We start from the raw sequence: 27,990 nt of genomic DNA, 5'->3' as shown, positions 1-27,990 counted from the left end.
GAATTAGAAATGCTACATAAATAATGTGCTGTATTACAGGGCATAAGGACAAGAAAAGGGGGGGCTGTACGTGTTCAGTGAAGGTGCATTTAAAAAAATATTTTCAACCCACTTGATTGAGTCCACATATGCAGACCCTGCAGACACAGAGGGCCATCTGTGCATTTGCTATTAGACTCAAGCCCATTTCCCTAGGGATTTTAGAAACAAGGCCAGCTGATGCCATGGAGGTCTTGCAGTTTGTCCCGGGTTCCCAAGTGAGTGAGGGGCAGGTGAAGGTAGGGGAGACAAGGTAAACTTCATCCTTCCGGTGACAAATTAACAAAGAAAGCCCAGCAATACTATACATGCCATCCGACAATGCCTTTCTCCTTCTACTCGCCTTGGTCCACTGGAGCATCCCTTCTTTCCCACACTCCTCCACACTGAGCCAGAGGCTGAAAGCCATCCACCCCATCCTATGAGCTCTTGACTCTTCCTCCCCGCAATGACAGCTTGGCTTGTCTAGAATGTAGCCTGCTAAGTGTGTGGTCTGTGGCTTTCATTATGTGTTCGAAAACCCAAAGGAAGTCAAAATTACTAAAAAAAAAAATAATAATAAAACCTCTCAGTCCTCTGTAGCTGTGAAATTCTGTGACTGTAAAAACAAAGGAAAAATTAAAAAGGAGAAGAAGCTGAACCATGAAGAGAGAACCTCGGACCACCGTGGGGCTCTGACGTCAGTCAAAGGAAACGTGGGTGTGGGATGTGAAAAGCAGGACCAGGCAAGGAGAGCTTCAAACTGTGATGCTTCTCCTTCACAGTTACAGGCAGAGCCCCAGCAGCACGGGCGCAAGGATTGCCCAAGACAAGAACTCTATGTTGGGCATGGATGTCTCCACTGCCACAGACCAACTCTGCCAGCAAGGCTCCACCTCCTAAGGCTTCTACATTATTCCCAAACAGCTGTCAACTGCGGACCACCCTTTCAAACACAGGGGCCCATGGGTACACATTTTGCATTCAAACCATGACAACATCTTAAGAAACTCTAATGGATTCAGAAGAGGATACGTTTTAAAGTAATCCAATAATGTTGCCTCAATTCCCCAAAGACTGAGTGAGAATCAATCTCAGAATATTTTTTTTAAAGTTTAACTCAAAATAAGAAAAATAAGAAAAATAAGAATACCATTGGTTCTTTCACACGTGCACTTACCTCCAGAAATGCCAGCAATCTCCAAACTAAAGAATACAGGGGCAAGAACTGGGCTGAAATAGATTCCTAGTTTGCAATGCTATTTTGCAAAGACATTTCCAGCCATTTCTTCTACGTGTTTCCATAGTTCATCAGATGTCTGGCGTTGATCCATGAGAGGAACTTTAAGGTTGTTTCCTCTCTTGTCCTGTGTCATCCTCTCTTACTGTGAACTTAGTAATTGTGAGCCTGGAACACGGTGTACTGTCTGCCCACTGCAGGCAGAAATCCTGACGTGGTAGATCATATCCCCTAGCAGCGTGGGGAGAGCTATGTGTGGTTATCAGAAATCTTCCTAGAAGGTTAAAGAAATAGAAATATCACTGAAAGCAAAAATGTCTCATGCATGAGAATCACAACAAAATCAACTGGCAAGGTTTGCCTGCTTCCTTCTAGTATACAATAGACAGCGGAAACTCTTCTACATCATTGCTTCCTTTTTTAATTTAAAGGGGAAAAGAGATGATACCATGAATTTCAGGGTTCCTGAAATTTATACAAATTCCCCCTTAATCAAGTTTTGGCCTACTTTTCCAAGTATTCCTAATTCTAGTCAACATGGCTTTGCTCTTCCATTGAAGCTGTGCCTCCCAACTCTAAGAGTAGCACACCAAAAAATCCTTATCATAAATATTAATTCAGCAAGTTTGTAGGATAAAAAGTAAATACTCAAGTTTTGTTGTGTTCATATACACTAACAATAAAGTGCCTGAAAAGGAAACAAAGAGAACAATTCTATTTGTAATGGAATTATGAAAAAATACTTAGGCATCAATCCAATCAAAAAGATGAAAGACTTTTACACAGAAAATACAAGCTTCAGAAAAAAGAAATTGAGAAAGATATAAATAAATGGAAAGACATATTATTCTTCTGTTTATGGATTAAAACATTCAATGCTGGTAAAATGTCAGTGCTGCTCAGTTCAATGCAATCCTTAACAAAACCCCAGTGGCATTTTTTGAAGAAATAGAAAAATATTGTCAAATTTGTATGAAATCTCAGGGAACCTTAGGTAGCCAAAACAAATTTGAAAAATAACAAATATGCATGATTCCCCCACTTTGTAGTTTCAAAACATTACACAGCTACAATCCAGACAATGGTACTAGCATACAGACAGACATATGGACAAATAAAATTGAGAGCCTAGGAATAAACTCATACATACGGAATCTAATGACTTTTGAAAAAGAATGCTAAGACAAACTCAACTGGCAAAGAATATTCTCGTCAATAAATGCTACTGGGAAGATAAGAAAGGAGGAAAGTTGGAAGATTATTTTATGCCATTAAAAATGAGCTCAACATTTAGGTCCAGCCAAGAGGCTGTTCCTTCTTAGCTGTTAGCTCCCTGCATGAAACAGTGCATCGGGCACTGAGACCTTCCAATGCACCAGCCCTGTGCTCAACATGGTCTACATCTTCCTTCATTTCGCCCTCACATCGCCCATGAGAAGGTCTCTTAGCGCCTCTGTGAAGCCTGAGAGTGCTTCGGTTGAAAGGCCTCTCCTCCTTGCACATGTCTCCTTCAGTGGATTCCCCCTGCCCCTCATCTCTAGTTGCTGTAGTGGAAGCATTCAGGGTGAACTGGGAACTAAAATAATGCCAAAAACTCCTCAGATACTGTTAAGAATAAAATATATGCAACTAAAGCAAAAAGAACTCAAAAAGGTCCCAGTCTGTAAAACTCCTAGAATACAGTAGACAGACATCGTGACATTGAATATGTTAATTATTTAGCTATGACACCAAGAATACAGGCAATAACACCAAAATAAACAAAGGGGGCATCTTTATTTTGTTTTTTGAGACAGAGTTTCTCTGTGTAACAGCCTTGACTGTTCTAGAACTCCCTCTGTAGACCAGGCTGGCCTTGAACTCACAGAGATCCACTTGCCTCTGCCTCCCAAGTGCTGGGATTAAAGGTGTGCGCCACCACTGCCCAGTTGGGGCATCATATTTTTAAATTGTCTAAATTTCAAAGAAAAGATAAACATAGTTAAACAGCAATGTAAAGAATGGGAGTATCTGCGCCATGATAACCACTATGGAAATGTTTGCTTTGTTAACATTGTTATGACTGTTGCCCAAAAAGTATACATTTTCCTCTTCAGACTCACACTTGCTTTTATAATGAGGGCAAAAAGCTAAAAATGCTTATTTTAGAAATTTTACAAAGAAAAGTCTATTAAAACACACATACACACAAACACAGACACCACCACCACCACCAACAACAACAACAACAACAACATCCAGCCAGTTACTTACATTTCCAGGACAAAAGATAATTTGACTCTGCTCAAGAAGCATTTGAATGCATTTTGGATTACTGCAGCCATAAGCAACCCCGGCAGGCTAGACTTGGATTTTTATTGTGTTCTTAGTACTCAACCATAATTCCATGCACGACACTGGGTCTCTGCTCTCTGTGGTATGTCTTGCTTTCTGCATCGGACGTTCCCAGAGGAGAGAAACCATCGCTCCTCTTTGGGCATCGTCAGGAGACAACAGCTCTAAGCCAGACCATGCCAGACGCTCTGAGCAGCTATGGGCCTGGTTTGTTGCAGTTAAACAGTTTGTGACTCTGTTTCAACGCTCTCTGCTCACGAATGACAGTTTCTAGCAGAACCACCCTTGAAATAAATCTAAGGAGACAAGAATCGTCTAGCGGAGTTCCGTGAGATTAGTCTCAGTTTTTTGCTTGTTCGTTTGTTTGTTTTGTTTTTTTGTTTTCTTTTGTTTTTTATGGCTGCTTTCATCCGTTCAGCAACTTCAAACATTTTTACCATGGGGTACATGGCTCATTAAAGCAGTGATTTTCCATTCACAGGTACAAAAATGAAGAGGGCTGGCCAGAGTTGTGCCCCATGAAAACGTGGCATCTGTTCGCAGTTTATTAATTTTGGTAACTGCCTGCCAAAACCCACAAGCCAATGGAGGATTCTTTTTCAACACACACAACAGTACCCTAATTGACACGAGTTCCTCTCTCTTTCAGGGAAGCATATACCAAGTGATAGCCAAGTAAACTAAAATGAAAAATGGAAACGTGAGGCTTCCTGTCACATGAAATGCCATTTCTAAATTGTATTTTTAAGAAAACGAAAAGCAGAGGGAGCAAGAGAGAAGACTGACCGGACGTGTCCACTTCCGTGGCTAAGCCTGCTTTCAGCCTAGCTACTCTGCTGCCCTGCCTTTCCCTTTGATCTCCTTTCCAGTTGGCCTGAGGTTCACAGAAGCGAGCGCTGGGCCAGTCAAACTCTTCCCTTTCTAGAAAGGCAGTTTGTAGTCTCTCCCTGCTAACCCAGGATGGTTACTGGAAGTGAGGCAGGGGGCAGAAGCAACGCAGGAATGAGTGTGCACGCTCATAGCCTAAAAGGACAGGCTCCTCCTCCAAATCAGGAGCAGCTTCTAAATCACACGGAGACTCAGCAAAGGCAGAAAATGGATGTGTGTGTATGAAAAATTGTGCTGACGTATTATGCAGAGCTATGCGTCTGCCTCCAAAAGCCGATAATTAAGAAGTGGAAGAAAGCAATCAAGGCTTGACTCTGTGTACCAAAGCACAGGAAAGAGCCAGGGCTGTATTGTCACTGCTGCTTCTCCTCCCCCATAATAGAGCCTCTTCTCTCTTCCTCAAGCAGTTTACAAGGCTATGTTTAGAATAGACGTCAGAGCCCGGAAACCAAGTCGCAGAAGCAAGACTTTCCCAAGGGTGTCACCTTGTGGTACTTTTATGTATTGCATCATAGCTTGGCCTTGTTGCAGATTTAAAGAAAACAGGAAAAGCAAGTAACTAGGGGTCAAGTCGCTTCATGATTTACAAAGCTAAACCTTTGGGACTCGGCATTGGAATGGTGTGCGTTGTGTGTCAAACACATAGGTGTCAAGAGATTAAAATGTTAAGATGAGTCTACATGGCAGAAATCACACATTGGAAAACCAGTCTTTAAGGTCGGCTTAAACACTAGGCTGCTTTTATGAAGTAACATAACCAAGCCCTTCCATGAAAAGTTTTACAAAAAACTACCAAGTGTAACTTCTAGGGAAAGGACTTAGAATCTGTGTGCGAGCGTGTGTGTGTGTGTGTGTGTGTGTGTGTGTGTGCGCGTGTGCACGCGCGCACACACACACACACACAGAGCAATAAAAATATTTTAAAATGGTGTACTATTTAAAATAGTGTACTAACACAATTTACATACCAATATAGATATTTTCTATGTAGAGAATCTTAGTTAGGCTAAGATCCTGTACAAGATCATCATATCCTGTACAAGAACTCTGTCTCTAGTCGCCTTGGCAGATTCGGTTCCTCTGAGTCTGGCCTTTTCTTTAGTGAAGGCACCAACCACACTGAAGCAGTTTATCAGTCTAACTGTTTCTAAGCATACAGAAGTTCCGATTGAATTGGACTGGACTTCTCCAGAATGTCTACACTTCCCCCGAGCACACCATGACTTGTCTTCTTCCACGGGTCTTCCTTGTTTATCTTCCGCACTAGCTCAATGTCCACCTTCCACACCTCCCGCTTGCCGGCACAAGCTTATCTGACTGCTACAGCTTTCGTTTGTCATAGTATTTAGAGCCTTCATTCCCAGGTTCCCCTCCCACCCCTTGAGACAATGCTTCTTTGAAAACCTGACATACAAAACCGAATGCACTTTCCCCATGACAGCCCCTTCCACCTACAGATTGCCTCACTTGAACTTGTTCAAAACACACAGACACATGTCTGCCTCTCTCTAGTTTAACTCAGACTCAGCTTTTCCAGTTTAAAGCACAACAGCCAACAAGAAGATAAGGGAGCAAGCACAATTGGAACGGTATAGGTTCCCCCTCTGTCCTTCATACCACTTCGTTCATCTTCAAGCACACCTATTCTTTTTGTATTTCTGATTCAAATGTAACATAAATGACTTCTCACAGCTAAATTGAGTTTGCCTTAAACCCAAGCCTTTTCTGGCCTTCTGGCTTCCCTTGTGATCATGTGGGTCACGCTTGTGTCTAGCCTTTACTGACCCTGGGTTTCTGCTTTTTGCACGCGGCCCTTTGGAAGCAGAGCTTTGAAGAGTTTGTGGGCTTTGTGGCACCTTAGCCCCACCCTTTCCTCTCTTCCCCAGCTTCCTCTCAAAGCCACCATTTTCTTTTGCTTATATCTACTTTTTGAATTCCGTGGTTCTTGCCTGTATTGCTTGTGCATGTTTGAAATCTTTACTAAACTCCACACACATTCCTGGGGATTCTTTTCTTAGCCATGTCCAATAATGCTTGTCGTTGTTTTCCTATTTCTCCCCACCCCTGCCTGTCACCTCGGGGATAATTAGGACTAGTCTATCAGCTCGCCTCTGGGCTTTAACGATGTGAGGTAATGAGAGAGAAACAAAAGAGACGGAGGCAGATGATTAAAGCCAGAGATGAGGCTAAGAAGAAATTCTAAAGCAGATGCAAGGAGCACCCCAGGAGGTCTGACGGCGGTTCATAATTTTTCTCTTGGGCTCAGGCCAAGTCCAATAGAGTGAACAGAAATGTGTGAGGTAAGACTGGGTGGAAAGTCTTGCCTGGCTCTTACCTTGTGTATACTAATTCCTGGACCAGCAGCACCATGTGTCTTCTGGAACTTCATAAACTGGACCTTGCACAATTCCTTGGCCATGACTGTTCAGGAAATGAACCAGGCTGAACATAGAGACTGAAGGCATCAGCTGCAGGCCTGAGCAGAGCTGCAACCAAGCCCCACCTAACACCTGCCCCTCGGTCAGCATTGTCCTTATTTGCCAAATGAACAACTCCACTCACCTGGCAAGCACTGCTGATGCCCTGGCCACATTTTACCAGCCACCCCCCCAAATGCTGACAGCTGTTTGCAGACAACTGCAGCCCTGCCTAGGACTTACTGTGAACCCAGGGTAGGAAAGTAGCCTTGGGCCGCTAGTGAAAATGATTTGATGTCAAAATATCCCCAAGGGGAACGACTTGGAGGCATGGGCTCTGCATTCTCCCAAAGGAGCTCATCACAACTGAGCCCCTTCTGCCCCATGTGCTAAGCCACTCACAGATGCCCACAGCACTGTTCACAGATGCCCGCAGCACTGTTCACAGATGCCAGAAGCACTCTTATTGGTTGACATCTGGCCTGATCCTGCCTCCCCTGCATCCATGCTTGCTGCGTGCATGACCACTAATAATCTGCTTGCACTCAGGGCCACGGGGAGATGGGGAAGGTGGCTCGGTGTAAAATGCTCTTGTGACTACAGTGCTAGGTTCTGTTCCTTGACCGTTCTTCCCTGGAAGATGGTCACACAGTAACCACTCCAGGGAAGCTGTCATTCTGTACTCTACCCCAAACTGACCAGCTAGCTCACTTTGTGCCTTTCCAGGGGGGCAAGTATTGTTCTTTTTTAAAAATAATACCATGGTGGGATGTCCCTGACAGCTTGCGGAGCAGCTGCAAGTGTCAGCGCCTGTAGAGGACCGCAACCACATTCGCCATTGCAAGATGGCGCTGACATCCGGTTCCCCCGCCTGGTGAACAGGATAATGCGCATGTGTTGGCAAATTTCCAATGCTGTAGTCCCTGCCTCTCCCGAGGCGTCATCTGGGATGATGGGCAGCTGACCAATCTGAGAGTGACACGTCCGAGGCGGGGACTGTTTCCTATATAAGGGCTGGGCTCGCCTCACTCTGGGTCTCCGCCATGTCGGCTTATGCTCTCGCTCTCAAGAAGCATTAAAAGGCTGTTCTGCAGAAGGATCCTACATGCCCTGCGTCGTTCTTGCTGGTGAGACAGTAGCGCAGGACAAGCGCCATGCGGCCGGGGGAGTCAGGGTCCCCTGGCGAGCGGCAGAGTCAGGCGGCTGGATGCGGTGGACGGCAGAGTAAATGGACATAAGGCTATACATAAAGCTAGACATTTATTACTTAAAGAAGGGGAGACATAGACAAATGTAGAGAGAACAAAGACACACGTACACACGACACGAAACACACACACACACACACACACACGTACGTGCGCGTGCACACACACACCCACACCCACACACGCACCAGAGAGAAGATGGCGGTGGGGGAGGTCCAAAATTGGCTGGGGTGGGCGTGGTTAGTTCTTAAAGTGACAGCAAAGACTAACAGCAAGCATGAAGCCTTTCCATTTTTCTACATTGGCTCAGGAATAGACCCCTGACTGCACAAAGTATTTGTAGGACCCTGCCTCCAAAGTACCCTGACTCCTCATTTCCACCACCGCCCTGCCAGCTTCCACAAGCTCCCTAAGCTTTGGTTCACAGGATATGGTCCAAGGGTCACCACATCCCAAGTTACCTGGGATGTGTGTTGACAATAAGATCACTTTGGTCTTGCCACCTGGTCCTGAAGTTCCAGAAATGAAGCCAAGGGGGGCAAATTTTTATTTTATTTTACTTTCAATGCTGGTAGTCAAACACAGCATTGCTAGACACACAGAATAGATATTTTAAACAGTTTCTCAGAGAGGATCTTACTCAGTCTGACATTTGCGATGCACTGTTCAGAGTTTGGACAGTCAGCAATCAGCAGCATCAACTGAGCCCGTTAGTTACCTGCCCAGATCTGTCCAGTCTAACTCACAAAATTCAGTGTTGGGTGTTTCATCCAATGGTTCCCTTTTTCTGTTTCTATGTTGCCCTCCTTTAGTTTGGGAAATTCACCGTCTTCTCCAACCTTTGACACCGATTTCTTTAACTGTACAGAGGGCATGAATGCCTGGGGCTAGGAATGGAATTTAGCCCATGTGAGACAGGTACGAGCATCTGAAGGAACAACTTCCTTGTCTGGAATGGGATTAACCCTCAAGAGCAAGTTCCCACCACTTGACAGCTGTAAGCAGTACGATCAAGAGTTCAAGGCCAGCCTGGACTACATAGTGAGTTCTAGGTCACCCCGAGTTACTTGCGATCCAGTCTCATAAACAAACAAAGCCCCCTTGCAGGATCAAGCTGAGGAAGGGAGTTTGCCTGGCTCCCTCCCTTCTCTGTTCTGCATCTCCATTCCTTCCCCCGCCTCTTCTAGGAACACATCCTTAAAAAAACATACATTTGCACAATGGCCCTCATCTCAGGGTCTGCTTCTGGGAAAATTTATCTAAAAATTAGTTCGCTTCATTTTTCTTGACTTTTGCTGACTTGAAAGTAGTTAATTACAGTGTAAATAACAACTCAGTATCAAATTCTTCACAAAGAACAAGAGTCGGTAGCTCAGTGCTTGCCTTGCCCTCTACATAGGCTCTGATTCAGTACAGAAGGAGGAGCACACATCATCGTGTTTAAGGAGTGCATCAGAGCTCACACTCGTTCCATATTCGATCATTTTCCTCCTTTCTTTCCACAACAATTAATATTTAGTTAGCACTGATATTTAGCATTTAGTATCTAGGTACTGTGTGTATGTGTGTGTCTGTGTGTCTTTTAATCTTCACAACTCTATGGCATTGCCACTGCTTTTTTTTTTTCTTCTTGTTTCCTTTTGAGACAGGGCTTCTCTGTGTGTCCTGGCTGTCCTGGAACTCACTCTGGAGACCAGGCTGACCTCGAACTCACAGAGATCCTCTTGCCTCTGCCTCCTACATGCTGGGGTTAAAGGCATGGAGCATGTGCCACCATGCTTGACAAGTTATTTGTGTGTTTTAAATGTCTGTCACCTCTCTGAAGTATCACCTGGCTTGGCATTGGCACTTTTATTGTGTCATTTTGTGATGAGGAAATGGAGAGTAAGTGACTTGTTCAAGCTCACATAACTAGTGTATGGCAGAATTGGCCATTAAGACAGGTGATTTGGTTTTTATAGTTGAGGCTGACATGGATCACTCCCTTCCGGGAGTCACAGGGCATTTACTTACCTGGCATAATTTTGACATTGTGGCCTGTCTTGTGTACCATGCATTTTAGATGGTTATTGTGTCTCACCCCAAAGACAGCAAGGCCTTTGACAGCAGACCCAACTCTACACTATTTACAGCTTTTCCGGGGACAAGATGTGTCCTTTACATACTTAGATGCCAATTTATCAGTTTTCCCCGCCAGCCTTTTTTGTTCTGTCTTCAGTCACCTCCTCTAGGTACAGGTCCTGACGTCCTCCTATTCCTTCTTGTTTATCACCATCTCGTGCCATGGCCATAGATTTGTAAATCTTTAGCTATTATATAGTCAGTATGGGTCTCCATGGGCCCATAGGGAGTGGCACTATTAGATTAGGAGATGTGGCATTGTTGGAGTTGGTGTGGCTTTGTTGGAGGAGGTGTGTCCCTGAGGGAGTGGACCTTGATGTCTCAGATGTTCAAGCCAGGCCCAGTGTGGTATTCTCTCCTGCTGCCTGTCAATCTGGATGTAGAATTCTCAGGTCCTTCTCCAGCACCTTGTCTTCCTGCATTCCACCATGCCCCCCCCCCATGATAATGGACTAAACCTCTGGACTGTAAGCAAGCCCCAATTAAACTTTTGCCTTTATAAGGGTTGCCATGGTTATGGTGTCTCTTCACAGCAATAAAACCCAGACTAAGACACATGGGTAGCAAAATTCATGAATAGTAGTGAAACTTAAACCTATATAAATCTTTAGTCTTCAGACCCAAATCAATACATGCTTTGCCTACTTAACTGTGTTTTCCAGTCTGCTAGCTACCAACAACATGTGTCTATTTCATATTTAAGTTAACCTAAAATGCAGTCCTTCAGCCACAGTGACCATATTTACATACACAGTAGCTGCACATGGCTAATAGTAGAGAAAACAGAAGATTTCCATCATGCACGGGCCTCTTAGTGATATCTCAGAGACCAGTCACATCCTATTTTTCTCTGAAAGATTAAATGAGATTATCACTTTCCAGTTCCCATGGACTTCTACCAGTTGCCACTAACATCACATCCATGTTCTCTCTCCTACACATGGGTCTCATTCTTGTCCTCCTTCCTATATAAGGATGCTAATATGTGACTTGGGATACAGATGGAAGATGATCTTGAAGGCAATCCCTTTCCCCACCCCAGTAGTCCCAGAGGGTGTTGGAGTTCTGCCGGTTACCCAGCTTCTTTATTTTTGGAAAATTTCTAGACCATTGGTTCTCAACCTTCCTAATGCTTTGACACTTTAATAAAGCTCCTCATGTTGTGGTGACCCCCCAACCACAAAATTATTTTCATTGCTACTTCATAACTGTAATTTTGCTACTGTTAAGAATCATAATGCAAATATCTGTGTTTTCTGATTGTCTTAGGTGGGCCTCAAAGGGGTTGTGACCCAGAGGTTAAGGATCACTGTTCTAGACCATTAAGGACACTCCCTCATTTGCTAGCACATGCTCTCCTGGAATCCCCAGTCCTTAAAGGACATGGGAATTATGCTAGATTTTGCCACAAAAGTAAATGATGCAGGTTTTCTCTCTTGGTGCTGCTCTTACTAGTTAAAATCAAAATAGAGCAGTTCAACCATTAAAAAATTCAAGCAAGCTAATAAAAACAATAGCCGAAGGACTTATATAGACAAATCATAGATTATCAAAAAATGAAAACCAAAATCATAACAAGGTTAAACATGATGGCACTTACCTTTAGTCCCAGTACTTGGGAGGCAGAAGCAGGCAGATTTCTCAGTTCTTAGCTGGGCTACATAGTGAGACTATAATACATGCATACATGCATACATACATACATACATACATACATACTGTCTTATGGTTCTCATTGTTGTGATGAAACACCATGACAAAAAAAGCAAGTTGTGGAGAAAAGGGTTTATTAGGTTCACATTTCCACATCACTGTTCATCATCTAAGGAAGTCAAACAGGGCAGGAACCTGGAGGCAGGAGCTGATACAAAAGCCAAGGAGGGATGCTGCTCTCTGACTTGCTCACTATGGCTTGCTCAGCCTGATTACTTACAGGACCCAGGACCACCAAACTCAGAGATGTCATCACCCAGAATGGGCTGAAACCTCCTCCATCAATCACTAATTAAGGAGATGTCCTAATGACTTGCCTTAGCCCAGTATTATGGAGACATTTTCTGAATTGAGGTTCTCTCCTCTCAGATGTCTTAAGGTTATGCCAAGTTGACATACAACTTTCCAACACACACACACCCTCACATCTCATAAGGTAGCCAATCCAAAAGAAAGAACAAAATAGAAACAACCATATGGGCAAAAATGTGAAGAAATTGAAACCCTTATATATTGCTGGTTGAAATGAGAATGGGGCCAGATATGGTGACACACACCTATAATCATTCATTCAGAAGTCAGAGGTCAGCCTAGGCTGACCCTGTCTCAAAAAATAAAGAAAAAAAGAAATGCAAAATAGAACTCCATTTTAAAGCCCGAGCAGTGGTGGTCTACACCTTTAATCCCAGCACTCGGGAGGCAGAGGCAGGTGGATCTCTGTGAGTTTGAGGCCAGCCTGGTCTACAGAGAGAGTTCCAGGACAGGCTCCAAAGCTACATAGAAACCCTGTCTTGAAAAAACAAAACAAAAACAAAAAAAAACTCCATTATAAAAGATAGTATGGGGTTTTCTTTGGAAATTAAAATGAAGTTATCAGCAATCTCGCTCTGGGGAAAAGGAGGGAGGGAGAAAGGGAGGGGGAGGGAGGAAGAGAGAGGGAGAGAAAGAGAGAGGATTATCATATCATAAGGAGCCGGAAGCAGATCTTGTTTCTCTACAGCATTGTTCACATAGCCAAGATCAGCACAGGCATCCTCCAATACACGACTGAGAACAAACAGCACACAGTATGTACCATGAGCACACTATTCCTGAAACACACACAAGCATGCTATGTCTTTCCACCATGTCAAAATTTACTGAATGAGAATAAAGTCACATGGTTTAGTGGCTTTAATGACATCAACTTGTCACAAAGCTGCCTACTTTGGTAGTTTAACCTAGGTGAATGTAAGTTTTTTATTCTGACCTTAATTACAAATGTTCCTTCTTTCCTCTTTTGTTGTTTTGTTTTTTGAGACAGAGTTTCTTTTGTGTGGCTCTAGCTGTCCTGGAACTCACTCTGTAGACCAGGCTGGCCCCAAACTCATGGAGATCTGCCTGCCTCTACCTCCCAAGTGCTGGGTTTAAACGTGTGTACCACCACCACCCAGCACTAATGTTATTTCTTATATCACACAGCACACCACACATAGTAAATCTGTGTGTGTATTTGAGTGCATGCATGCATGTGTGCGCGCGCATGTGTGTGTGTGTGTGTGTGTTACAGAATGAATACAAGGTAAAGAGGTTGCAACAGAGTTGAAAAGGCCTCAGCAGCCTGCTGAGAAAGAGTCTGTATAGATAACAAATCTAATCAGTGCTGAAAGGGAGCTGCTCTAGTCAGGTTTGAACATAAAGTTACAGAATTCAGCTCCAAGGGGGAAAAAAACAAACAAACTATGTCAGAAGCAAGAATCAATAGGTCAGGTCCAGGTCCAGACTGGAAAACAGACTGACAGGCAGGCAGCCCAGTAGGCTCCATCAAAGTAGGTGTGTGGATGGAGACAAGCCGGGGAGTCCTCCTCCTTGACACACGCAACATCTGTCAGATAATAGGTTGGTTTGGGGTCACAACACAGCAGTGCTTTGTGTCCATCACTTCAGGGTCCAGGCAAGAGAATCAGTCATACCCCTTTTCCTTCCTGATGTGTCAGATAAGTTCTTAGGCCTAGCTTTTGTGCTATGATCTTAATATGCCCACATGCTCCCAGAGTTTCATTTGTCCCTAATAAAGGTATAGGGTGGCTGTCTTTCTAGTCCCAGGAATAAGTCGTTTGTCAGGCTGTACTGGATAGGGACAATGTGACAGATGGTACTGCTTATGGGTCCATTTAAGGGTCACAGTCATTCATTCTTCTCTCCCTCAAAATGAAATCAAAAGCTGCTTGTAGAATAGGGCCGTTCACAGCCTGGAAACCCACTGTTTCGTGAGACAGGGAGTAACTTGGAGTAGGGCATAGCCGGGTCTTGAAAGTGTATGTATGCAAAGGAATCCTAAAAAGCCTGGCTGGCATGTGCTGCAGTGTTGATGAACTATGCTAAGTGAAATAACCCAGCTTCAAAAAGACAAACACCACACGATTCCACTTCCATTGTCATAAGGAATCCACCAGAGAAGACTGCTCTCGGACATGGGTTTAAGCCAATAGGAAGTCTCTATTAGCCAGCTGGCAATTACATTGGGAGCTCAGGATCTCAGTGTAGCCCTGGACCTTTCTCAGGGTGAGCTTTTAAGCACAAAATCCATGTCCTGGGTTGACATTCTTCAGTTGACAAGAACAGTCAACCAGAAGAGAAACTACAGAAGCCAAACGCAAGGTTAAGTACATTTACAGACTTTCCCAGCGGCTTTGGTGGATTAGGTCTTTTGGCAGGTGGTGCTGCCTGTGTGCTGAGTTTCACAGCCTGAATGGCACCTCCATCATGGAGTCGGTTGTCTCGGGGCCTACTAAGATCTGGGGCCCTGTTGCAACATTGGGTGCTCAGGTTCATAGAGACGAAAGTAGAACCGTGGCTGCCAGAAGTGAGAAAGAAAGAAATGGGAAGTTCTAAGTTGGTTTAAAAGCTTCAGTTTTGTACAATGAAAACGTTCTGAAGAACCCTGGCAATAAGTCCTGAAGGTGTCTCATAACCATAGACTATACTCTATAGTATAGACTGTACACTTAAAAACAGTTAAGGTAGTAGGCTATGAGAGCAGGAATCCAAGAGGACCATAATGGCAGTGGGGAATAGAATGGAGAAGTGTACCGGGGAGGGCTCTGTCGGAAACAGATGGCAGACTAAAAGAGGAACTTGGGAGAAGTCAGTAAAGAAACCATACACAAATATAAGCATGAACGTGAATGCCTGTAATCCTAGCACTTGGAGGTGGAGGCAGGAGGATGAGGGGTTTGAGGTTGGTGCTGGAGAGATGGCTCAGAGGGGAAGAGCTTGCTGTGCAAGCATGAGGATATGGTCGTAGATGCCCAGTAGTCTTGTAAAAGCCAGGTGCAATAGCGCATGTCTGTAGCCTCAGCACTGGAGACGTTGCAGGAATTGATCCTCGGGGCTTTTGCTGCTGAGCCAGTCTAGCTGATCGGTGTTTCAGGTTTAATGAGACCCTGTCTCAAAAAATAAGGTGAATGACATTAGAGGAAGATACGCAGAATGAACTTCTCCATACATACATATATACATGCCTGTACCACATACATACATACATACACACACACACACACACACACACACAGAGAGAGAGAGAGAGAGAGAGAGAGAGACCATACTTACCTCAAATTCACTGTAATTGAGCATGACCTTGAACTTCTCTCTCTCTCCATATACTACCACCACTACTACCACCAAAAACCAAATGAACAAAAAAGAAACCATACACAAACGATAACAGAACTCATGGAAATCCCTGAGAAATAGAGACACTGGGGTTCTAGAGCAAAATAGAGACAAGTAGGATCGGTCCCTGGAATTGTCTTTTATTCTGTCCTTGCTTGTTTTGTTTCATTATCTTTTATTTTTTTCTCCAAGATCAACTAAGCTGGAATGACGTAAACGTTGCCCTCTCCTCACCATGTGGAAGAATATCCAGGTGAGAAAAAGGCCAATATGTTAAAAGAAACAGTGCCAAGAAGACAGATCTGTGACAGAGAGGCTTTATGGTGTCATTTGATAATGTCCCCAGAATAAGTTCTGTCTCTGGTCTTGCCAATTTCCTGAGTCAATAAATCCCCCTTTCCTTAAACTCCATTGATGGGGATTTCTGTTACCCATAGCAGAAATGGTACAGCACAAAACCTTGACTTACACAACCTACCCTCCCTCTCTACTGCAATCACGCCCCTTCCTTCCTCCCCCACTCTTTTCTGGTCTCCACTCTTATGAAGGTCATTTATGGAAATCTGTCATCTCACCAACTCCCATAGAAATAAGTCAGTGTACTATTTTAGTATGGTATATGACATCAAGAAACTTTGTTTTAAAAAATGAATTTAGATAAGTATGTTATTAAAGATCATGTTATAATTTTCATTTTAATCTATTCTTTAATAATATTCATAATATATAAGGACAAGGTTTGACTTTCTTCCATTTAACAAGTGATGCATGCTGCTTAATTTGTTTCAAATTAAGTATGCACGAAAGAGTATGGCTTATCTACAAATTCAAAATGACATTTTAATTTTGTGTTTGGGGACCAAATGCATATTAATATGTAGATTGAAATTTAACTATGTGTTGGAGCCCTCCAAACTGCTTCCATGACCTGATATTTGGAATCCTTGAATTTCTCTCTTTAAAAAAAATCAATTACTTTATTATTATAATTTTCATGTTTTGTTTCTAAAAAAGGAGACACGAGCACTTTCTGGCTGCTATTTGCAAATGCTCTCCAGAAATAACACGCTGTGGGCTTGGATGATTTTATTTCCAATAAAGGAAAAGCCAAATTGAATAAAAAATTTCCCCTTTTAACATGTGTTTTGAAGAGTCAGAGCTCTCGTGATGTACTAAGAGGTGCTTATAAGTCTGAGGTCAAAATCCAAAACTCTAGGTTTGTAGCCATCTGAACCATTTTGGGGGAACAATTCAGTAACTCATTCTATTTTTAAGTCAGTCTCATTGATGCCATCTCTCTTTCCCAAGTTTTCCATTTGAGAATAAATCTAACAACTGAATAAAAATAATTGAAAGCTATAAGGGGGTCAAGACCACAACCACAGGCACAAGGGCCCAGTGAACTAGCAAGCAAGTGGCAGAGGGAATGGCCCCCAAAGACCTCATCAACATCTGGAGGCATTTATGGTTGTAGTGATTACTTTTCTCATTGCTGTGACAAAACATTTGACAAAAGTGACTTAAGGGACAATTGATCTGGGCTCACTTTGAGGGAACTGTCATCATGATGGTGGGGAAGCCACGGCTGCAGGAGTGTCAGGCAGCAGGCCGCAGTCCATCCACAGTCAGCAAATGGAAAGACATAAAAGTTTCTTCTCCCAACCGACCAGGACGGCAGCCCAGGGAGTGGTGTTGCCCACATCTAGGGTGCATCTTCCCACGTCAAGCAACCCAATCTAGGAACTTCCTCAAGGACATGGCCAGAGGTTTAGCTTCGAGGAGAGTCTGTCAAATTGACAGTTCATTTTAACCATCACAACAGTTGGAATCAAATGACGTTCTGCGATTATTTTATCAAAATCATGACTTTCACACCTTAATGAATTCCTGAATACTCTTCATACCCAAACTGGAGTTGCACATTCTGAACTCACAGACTTGTTCCTAGCTCAGTGACCTTCAGCAACTTCTTATTTTCCTTCTCTTTTGCTAACGCTGTTTGTTTTTATATGAACAAGGAACTAAAATGATTTACCGGCAAGCTTGGCCAGGTCACAGTGTGGGCACATCACCATCAGATGCAGAGCAGGGGGAATGTCACCTTGGACTTGGCTTTGGTTATTTTCACTTCAGTGTATTAGCAAGCCAGCAGATGGGCAAAAGCTGTGCACAGGAGAAAACGTGATAATGATCCAAACGGGGAACAGATGCTGCTCATCAAAGTGGCCCTAACAGAAGGAGGGGTTCACCTGTCAGAAACAAAAGCTTTATTTTCATAACATCATTAGGCTGAGGCAGGTATGGCAGAGATTTCCCAGTGTGTTTCCCCAGACCCGCATTATTGACTTCAGTATTCTAGAAATAGGATGAAACTCAGCTCAGGTCTGAGGAATCAGAAACTTTGGAACTGTGGCGCAGCAATTTGCATTTTAAGAAACCCTGACGAGGCTCATGACAATCTGTGGCATTCCCAGACTACCGAGAATCTAACGGATTCTGATTTTTTTTTTCTAGCACCAAGAGTTAAACTTTTGAAGCAATGTCTTCAAAGATGGGGAAAAAATGTTTGAACTTAAAATTCTCTCCCCCCCCCCACTCTCTGGGTTTTGTTATGTAGCTCAAGCTGAAACTCCTAATCCTACTTTCTCTGTCTACTGAGTATTGGAATCATGGACACACCCTACCACATCCAGTTAGAACTTAAGACATTCATTAAATATGAAAGCAAAAGAAAGATCTTTTCAGACATAGCGATCTTAACTGAAGAACCCACAGACTCTCAGTGAATTCTGATCACACTTGAGCGCCAGAACCTGCACCATAGCATGGAGTGTCCTTTGTGAAATAGATCTCACATTCTTCTTCTCCTTTTTCATGGACTTGCTAAGACCCAGGGTTATTGTGAGGGTAAAATCCTGTGTTCCCTCAGAAATGGTCCATTATGGACAAAGCTACATGTAAACCAGAACGATGACGATGTATCTCAAGAGAAACACTGAGGAATTTAACAGATAGTTCTGCATGATACTGATCAATTTGCCTTATGAGTTGGTACAGCACTGGATTTTTCTTGTGGACTTTAGGGATCCCATGAATCATTCATTTTATCTATCCATCCATCCAGCTATGCCTCCATCTATCTATCTATCTATCTATCTATCTATCTATCTATCTATCTTGGGTACTAGTTGAGCACTGGGGATTCATTAAGCAAGTGCTATACTACTGAGTTACATGTCCAGTGTCTTGCTATGTAGCACAGGGTGGTATTAAACTTTAGTCCTCCCATCTCCACCACTTAAATACCACGATTACATGGGCACCACCACACTTGTAGGCTTTTGGGGTCTCATATTTTTTTGTGAAGGGTGAAGGGATGGCTTCTTAAAAGCCTGATAGCTTTGACTGTGTGCCAGGGTCTCTGGCTCCAGGAACACCTTCCTAGTATGATCTAAGCAGCACTGCCCAATGGAACATTCTGTAATGATGAAAATATTTTATAAGCAGCATCATCAACCCGCGCCACTCGATATGTGAACCCCTAGCCACAAGAAGCACGTAATAGTGTGTATATCAAAACTGAAGAGATGAGTTTAAAATCTCACATAATCTTAAGTAATTTAAATTTGAGAGCCACATGAAGGTCAGAGTTATACTGAAAGGTTACTGTTTGTGTCAAAGAACGCTGCATACATGTATGACAATGTCATAATGAACACCGTTATTTATAGACTTAATATAGGCTGAGAGAAAGTGCCTGAAATTCACATGACGTGAGCAACTTATATTGTTATTTGTTAAATCTGGCTACCACAGTTAGAGAGAATGAGTAACACTGACCTGTCTCTAGGGAGGGTCGATTGAAAGGTTCTCTGGTTAGCATGGTGGTGCCCACCTGTAATCACAGCGCCAAGGAAGCAGAAGAACAAGTATCACTGGGAGTCTGAGGCAAATATAATCTATACAGTGAGATGAGAAGTCATACAAGGAGGAAAAGGAGGAAGAGGAGGAGAAAGGGAGAAAGGAGGGTTTGTCATCAGCTACAAGGACAGAGGCACAGCTCCATACTGTTACTCTCAACAGCCCAAGGAGTCCCCTTAATTTTCTAGGGACTTCTGCTGAGGTGAGACTGGATCCTTGGCTTTGGGACAAAAAAAATTTTTTTTGACAAGTAAGTGTAAAACGGATCTAGAGTTTGTTAAAATAGACATGATTTGGGAGAAAGACTAGAGCACATCTGAGTGCGTGGGTGTGGGTTTCTCAAAGAAGTGTTTGCTGTATTTAAAGATATTTGTGTGGTGCCAGGTGGTGGTGGCGCCCGCCTTTAATCTCAGCACTCGGGAGGCAGAGGCAGGTGGATCTCTGTGAGTTCGAAGCCAGCCTGGTCTACAAGAGCTAGTTCCAGGACAGGCTCCAAAGCCACAGAGAAACCCTATCTTGAAAAAAAACAAAAAGTAAAAACAAACACCTCGATAGAGGTGTGTGTGTGTGTGTGTGTGTGTGTACGTGCGTGTGCGCGCGCGCACACACGCTCGCACATAGAGGCCAGAAACTGATGTTAGGTGTCTTCTTTAGTTGCTTCCTGCTTTAATATTTGAGATAGGGTCTCTCGTTGAGCCTGGAGCTTGCTGATTGGGCTAGCTTCATGCCTGGGCTTTGTTGTTTGTTTTTTTTTTTTTCCATGTGAGTTCTGAGGGACTGAACTCAGCTCTTCATGCATTCATGGGAAGCATTTTACTGACTGAACCATATTCCCAACCCATTTCAAAATTAGGGCTTCGGCATAGCAGTTAAGACGCTTAGAGAAGGATTGCAACATACCTAAATATGAGTGTGCACTTCTCAATGGAGAGTGCAATTAAGCATCTTAGCACGAGCTCTATGTACCATTTTGGTAGTTCTCAAGTTATGTCTCAGTGTTGTTAAAGAACTTTCTGCCTTTTCTCTCTGCTTTGGGTACGTGTGATTATACATACAGGACATTCCAAGAGTTGCTTTGAATGTGACTATAATCTAGTAAGGGGAAACCAGGAACCATTGTGATTGCACAAGGGGTTTAGGGCATGTCTCTTACTGTATGTGGGATTTCCAGAGAGATGACTAGAATATTGTAGGTTTATATCTGGGAAGGGAGAGAGACCTTAAGGAAATGTTAATTGTATTAAAATTCTTGATCTTAGGTAATGAGAGGCTTCAGCCAGACTCCTGGATGACAGCTTCCTTCCCCGTGTTCCCACACTTTCCCCTTTCATCCCTATCTCAGGAGAAAGGAGGCACATAACCAAAGGAAACAGATCTGAGCTCATTTTGGCCAGATAAAGGTACAAGACTGATTGGTCTCTTTTGAAGACAGTTTTAAGAGGAATAATAGCTGAGAGAAACAATATAAATAATGAGTAAAAAGACAAATTTGATTGGAGATGTAGTCCGAGAATAGAGGACTTATCTAAAAAGACACTCATGTAGCATTCACGTGGTTATACTTACTTCTCACCCTCTGACTCCATCCTCCACAGACAAGTTGTAGCAGAAAATGGGAGGCAGTGCCCAAGAAGCTAACTTCATCCGAGATGATGCTGAGCTTGGAGTGTGGTACTAGGTACTGGGCCTGGTATCTGGGGGCCATGCGTGCTATCGATTGCCATGCAGACCTTCCCTCCTTCCATACTCAGTGCCCTCGTCACCTCGATGGCTAGTTACATATTAAAATCATTGTGAGAATTTAAACAGAAGGCCAAGATTCATTTCTTATGACTATATTTATGGCTTTGCTTTGCTTCAAAAACAAAACAAAAAAACATATGGCAACTAGAAGAATATTGCTAGTTCTCTAGAAGACTTAATAACGGTTTTGACAACCTATAATTTTCAGCTGTGCGCAGATAGAGGTGCCATAGTTCCCTCTTCTTTGAGGACAGAAAAGAAACTTGTTCTTGGTTGCCTCTGGGCTCGTCGTTGATGTAATAAAGAAGGTATTATTTTACAACTGCATATTAAGTGAATATTTAATAGCATCGTTTTGTGATCATGTGAGATTTTTCTTTCTTTTTATTTTATTTTTAGACAATGGCTCATTATATATTCTAGGCTGGCCTGGAACTCGGTATGTTGCTCAGATCCAAGTTTCTCCTGCCTCAGCCTTCTCAGTGCTGGGTTTACAAGTGTGTGCCATGACCACATTCACCTTTGAAAGCATCATTTGTTTTTATTTGAAGTGTGTGAGTGTTTTGCCTGCGTGGATGGCTGTATCCACGTGCATGCATAGTACCTGTAGATGCCAGAGTTGCACATGGGTGCTGGAAATTGAACCTGGGTCCTCTGGAAGAGCAAACAGTGCTCTTAACTGATGAGCCATTTCTTCAGACCTAACAACACCACTTTTGACTAGAGGAAGGTATTTTGAAATTGGCCCTTCCTTCCCAGGAATAGCAAAGAAAAACAAACATGGTATTTTTTAAAAAAACAATGTTCTAAGAGGCAGAATGGTTCTAGACCCTCTTGTTTCTGAGAACTGTTAGATTTTGGAATAATAGTTTGTGGTTCTTTTTTTCCAAAGAAAAGTTGCAGTATAACAAACAGCCAGTATATTTTTAAAATAAATCTTAATAACATTGTGTCTAGACCATCACCTTTGAAAATTTCCCATTTTCTCAATTTCCTAAAATACTCACAGATATATATTTAGCTTCAGAAAGCTGCTGACTTAGCAAGCAATGGGTCTCCAGCAAGCGATTATTAGCCCTCCTCCCCCCTTCCCCTTTTCTACCACTGTGCTAACGAGAAGAAAAATTGGATCTGGAAGACAACTGATAATGCCGCACACACACACACAAAAAGCAAGCATGTGAACAGACTCCTAGAATAACTCAGGGTTCGCTCAGGAACAGACCACTTGCCCTGGAGGGGCTCCCCTGTGACTGGCACCCAGCATGGAGATTGGTGATCTCTCATCCAGCAACGACATCAGAGCAAAATCAACACCTGAGACTTGGTAGAGATGTTAATTTTCAGATCTACCTGGGTGACTTCTCCTGCCTGAATATTCCACCCTTAAGGAAAAATAAAAAAAATCTCCCCTTTAAAGTCCACCTAAAAAACTCCTTTATTTCCCCCACAATGATACTCTCCTTTAAAACACCAAGGAAACAGTGTCTTCCGGGCACAACGGGACTGATGACGCCATGGAAAATGTGGCAGTACACACAAGGCCCGTGCAGGTTCAAGCCAGATGAGGTCCCGGTGCTGGGAGGGGGATGGACACGGTTTACCACTCCTAACCAAGAAACTACCTGCAATTTTCACCCATTTGCAAAGAAAGAAAAATAGTTTTGTCAAATGGAGTCTCATTGGCTATATTAGCTGCACTTAAGGGCAGACCCCATGCCCAGCCGCAGATGACCAACACAAAAGGACCTTAATGGGATTTTTGTCTCATTTTGTGTTGTTTGGGCTTTTTCTTTTTTGTCTTATTGGTTGTTTACCACTCTTAGGTGGTGGGACCTGGGAGGCAGACTAAAGTCTCATAAATAGTCAACTGTTTATCCCACGCTTTCCTCAGCGATATAACAGGTCGAGGGCTGCCACCCTCCCTCTAACCCCTCTAACCGGGACAGGAGTTCCTGGTCCCTGGCTTCGCTCTCCTCTCCAGATAACATGAGCTTCACCACCAGCTCCACCACGTTTTCCACCAACTACCCGTCCCTGGGATCTGTGCCCACGCCCAGCCAACGGGTCCAGCCTGCCAGCAGCTTGGCCAGCGTCTATGCAGGTGCTGGGGGCTCTGGTTCCCAGATCTCCATGTCCCGCTTCTCAAGCATCTGGGGTGGCTCCATGGGGTCTCCTGGCTGATATTCGGGCCCAGAATGTGGAGCTGGCTCAGAAGAACCGTGAGGAACTAGGCAAGTACTGGTCCCAGCAGATTGAGGAGAGCACCACGGGTAGTCACTACCCAGTCTGCGGAAGTCAGAGATGCTGAGACCACACTCACGGACCTGAGGCGCACCCTCCAGGCCTTGGAGATTGACCTAGATGCCATGAAAAATCAGAATATTAGCCTGGAGAACAGCCTTAGGGACATGGAGGCCTGATATGACACGCTGATGGAGCAGCTCAATGGAGTCTTGCTGCACCTGGAGTCAGAGCTGGCACAAACCCGGGCAGAGGGGCAGCGCCAGACCCAGGAATATGAAGCCCTGCTAAACATCAAGATCAAGCTTGAGTCTGAGATTGCCTCCTATGGCCACTTGCTGAAAGATGGGGAAGACTTCAGTCTCAGTGATGCCCCGGACTCCAGTAACTCCGTGCAAACTGTCCAGAGGACAACCACTGCAAGGTCGTGGATGGCAAAGTGGTGTCCGGGGCACTGAGGCCGAGAAGGAGGCTACCCCTGGGGACTAAGGGATCAATAAAAGTTGAGAGGTCACTGGAAAAAAAGAATAAGACCATGACTGCAGCTACTACAATTGTTAAGCCAAATCTGAAACAAGCTTTATTAAATACTGGCCATGATCATGGATACTGGCCAGGTCCATACCCAAGACCCATGCTCAGAATACAGCCCTAAGTCAGAGGCTTATAAAGACAAAACCCACAAGGCTACTTACTTCCCACCAGTGTCCAATCAAAGGCAAGCATACATCCTGACGTACTTCCTGCCTTCATACCTCCTACCTACATGTGATCAAGTACCCATCCTGGGGCACTGGGGCAACCAAGTTTGTTTACAGAGGCAAAAACACGTAGCTTGTTATCTTACATGAACAACAGCCCCCACCATTCCAGGAAGTCATCTGTGCTTGGGAAAGTGGAACTTAGCAGGTTCGTATTTTTCTTTTATAGATCTCTTAAGCACGATAATTTAAAGTTAAAACATAATGTTAGCCATTCCCCCTTTGATCTGTATCCTAAGTCAAATCCTTGACTCTGTGGTGGGTACCTGTTTATACTGGGATCTAATGACTATCAATCTAATGAATGGCACACAGATAGAAATTTACATATTTAGTTAAGGTATTAATGTTGTAAGAGCCAACAGTAGTTAGCATCAGAGTTACTGTCTAGGAAGAGATCAAAAATGAGATTGCGAATCAGTCATTTATTTCATCTCGGTTCCCCACCTCCACCCCTCCCCCACTGCCTTTCTATGAGTTTGGCTGAATTATTTCTAATTACAATTTTCTCTTAAAGCCATACAATAACCTCCTTGTTTTACACGGAGTAGGTCGAGTGCCCTGTCATATGGTAGAACTATTTCAGCTAATGAATCTACCTGTTGACAGATCTGGTTCCAATCAACTTTCAGCAAAACTAGGGCTCTCTGGATTTATAAGACTGCCCAGAACTGGAACGACCTAGATCACCTTTGGAGCAGTTTGTAGGCTGCTACTGATTTCTGCCACCTACCAGCTGAAAGGAAGCTCCCAGGACAGATATAGACTAGGGACAAAAGTTACAGTTTAGGAATTGAAAGGAAAATCTTACATTTAGAACTTCCAGTCCCATGGTCCTGGTAGTTGGAAGAGGGGAGGATTCCCAAGACCAAGGATGAGAGAGAGATTATGCCCTCAGGAATAGGCAGGTGGGGAAACTTAGACTATTGATTGACAAGAGTCCTGATCTGGAGTCCTTTTGACCTGTGAGAGGTGGATTCAAGTCTTACAACTCCCTTGACTCCCTGAAGCTTACATGAATTTTAAGTTTACCCAGAGAGATAAAAGTTGTAGCTATTTAACATTACCCCTGTAATCTGCGCCGAAATCCACATTGTAGAAAAGGCCTGGAGTAGACCCACACCTTTGAGTCATAGCAAAAGATAAGACTTCGGGTTTAAAAGTATGAACATTCTTCCCTCTCCAGAAGGCTGAATATATAGATTAGGCAAAAATGTTTTTAGCACAATAAAAAGCACCTTTAAGTATATACTTAGATGACAGCCAAAGGGAATTTAAAACTGCGAGCTTGTGGCTGGCAACAATGTTCTACAAGCTTATCAGAACTCATTGATCAATGTTCAAACTCTGAATTTTTGCAATCTTAGTACAACAATAGCTTAGGGGGAAAGCCATCTGAAACATTTTTCACTCTCGATCATTTTCGTACACCTCTATAACTTGTATTTACACACCCGAAGTCATTTTCCTAAGCTTTCACATCCTCAGATCATTGCCACTAGCATTTATATATCTTAAACCTTTTTAGGCCTTTACAATTTATATAAACTCTAAACGTTTAAAATCCAATTATTTATCACTAGACACAAGTGGATGATTACTGAGAGCAGTCGTTGCCAAGCAAGTTCTTTCAAAGAAAGGAATAGCAAAAAGTTCCATCTGAAACCCATTCTCCTTTAATATGAAGCCTGGTAGCCAGGCAAACCTGTCCGCCTTTCTCCACAGCAAACTTAGAAACTCTAGAAAAAGTGAGGCCTGATTTTTACATATGAAATGAAATAACAAGGTAGCTGCAGCCTTGGGGAAGGAGTTAGGTGCCTGCTGCTGCCAACCTGACAAAGCTACAGTTAGCCATCAACACCAGCAGAGATCTGAGAAGGATAAATTAGAGCAGAAAGTATAGCCCAAATGGCCTCTGTATTGATTAAAATGACAGAGGCTTACCAACCACCTGGGCAATGACTTTATAGACTCCTGTGGCCTTTTTTTAAGATTTATTTATTTACTTATTTATTATGTATACGGTGTTCTGTCTGTCTGTATGCTTGCAGACCAGAAGAGGGCATCGGATCTCATTACAGATGGCTGTAAGCCACCACGTGGTTGCTGGGAATTGAACTCAGGACCTCTGGAAGAGCAGTCAGTGCTCTTAACCTCTGAGCCATCTCTCCAGCCTTCCTGTGGTCTTGATGGCTTCTCTGAGGGGCAGAGGTCGTAGGTTTTTGGCTATCATGTAGGACAACATTGTATCTTCAAGTGCTGCGCAGAACAACTTAGGCCTTTGGTTGCCAGACCCTGAAGGTCTAAGAGATAGATTTTCCTGTGGATGGGGAGGGAACCTGGGAAAACTGACCTCACTTGGAGGAGGCAGAATAGGGTAGTCAACCCAACAGTGTCCACAATTTGTTCAGGCCCGAGCAGCAAGTAAGGCTTGGGACAGTGTTGTCCAGTGGTTACCAACACCACCATTCAGTCTGTGAGCCACTTATCTTCTTTGGAGACCTTAGGGTCACCTCCAGGAGGTGGCATGTCTGTCTACCACAGGAAGCTTCTTCCATCAAATATTTTAAATGCCACATTCCTCAGATCTCTGAAAAGTGTTGAGGGCTGCCTATTAAGTAGACTACATTTTAAATAAACTTCACTTGTTTTTAGTTATCTGCTTTAGGCTTAACCTTGAAAACATACACAAGAGGCTAAAGCAAGCTTACTTCTTTAAATGAATTTCATTAGTACTGAGTATGAGAACACATTAAAGAATTTGATCATGTAGACGGTAACTACTAACTTTCATGTCTTAATCAACGTTAATAGTTTATAACAAGCCAATCGGTTTTTAAGATTCAGATTGGCATTTTTATACCTGTTAAGTTTAGCCTTAAAAAATAGCAATTTTGAACTGAAGCTCTTTTATTACCAAGATAAAACTTTAAACCATGCCATCCATAAAGAGACTAGGAGCCTTACTTTCCTGGTCCTTACATCATGTGCCATTACAGAATACCACAGTTTCTTGTATGACTCAGTTTATCAAAATAGCTAAAGCTTAACGAAGTTAGCAAAGACAAAGTTAGACAACTATTCTCAAGTCAGCCCCTGTTAGTTTGAATAAACCTTTGGTAAGGAGAGACATTCTTAGGCTCCTTGCCAGACTGCTTAGGTTATTGTCTTGATGCATAAGATATTCCTAAAATAGGAATATTGAGCCAGACAGTGGTGGCGCACATCTTTAATCCCAGCACTCAGGAGGCCGAGGCAGGCAGATCTCTGTGAGTTCGAGGCCATCCTGGTCTACAGAGTGAGTTCCAGGACAAGCTCTAAAGCTACATAGAGAAATCCTGTCTACAAAAAACCAAAAAAACAAACAAAAGCTAGGAATATCTCAGCTTCTAGTGTTTAGTGTTTGGTGCTCATAGCTGTGGCCCTAACTTTTTAGGCTTTTATCTATTTTCTATGATTACATATTAATAAAGGCATCATAATATAAAGCATTTTATAAACTTAAAATGTTCCATAGCCTAATAAATTTAAAGATTTTAAGTTGTTTCTTAAAATACGCTGCATTTTTAAATTACATTTTTTAAAAGCTCCAAAATTTTCTCTTCAGGAAGTTTTGAGCTCTCCCAGCTGTGGGCTCCTGCAGCGTCACAACAGAAACTGAGTCCATATTTTTACTTTAAGAGGGAAGAAGCAAGAAGGAAAGAGAATCTAGACAAGGCCAAACCAAC

At 43.2% G+C, this 27,990-nt stretch overlaps 1 pseudogene; it reads left to right on the top strand.

Moving 5' to 3' along the window:
• LOC125410355 (keratin, type I cytoskeletal 18-like) overlaps positions 1-24,156 on the top strand; it is a 52,059-nt pseudogene extending 27,903 nt beyond the window's left edge.
• The last annotated feature ends 3,834 nt before the right edge of the window (positions 24,157-27,990 follow it).

The sequence above is a fragment of the Myodes glareolus genome, chromosome X (genome assembly GCF_982192425.1).
Source record: "Myodes glareolus chromosome X, mMyoGla1.1, whole genome shotgun sequence".
NCBI lineage: Eukaryota > Metazoa > Chordata > Mammalia > Rodentia > Cricetidae > Myodes > Myodes glareolus.
This window is presented reverse-complemented; position numbering and strand designations above follow the sequence as displayed.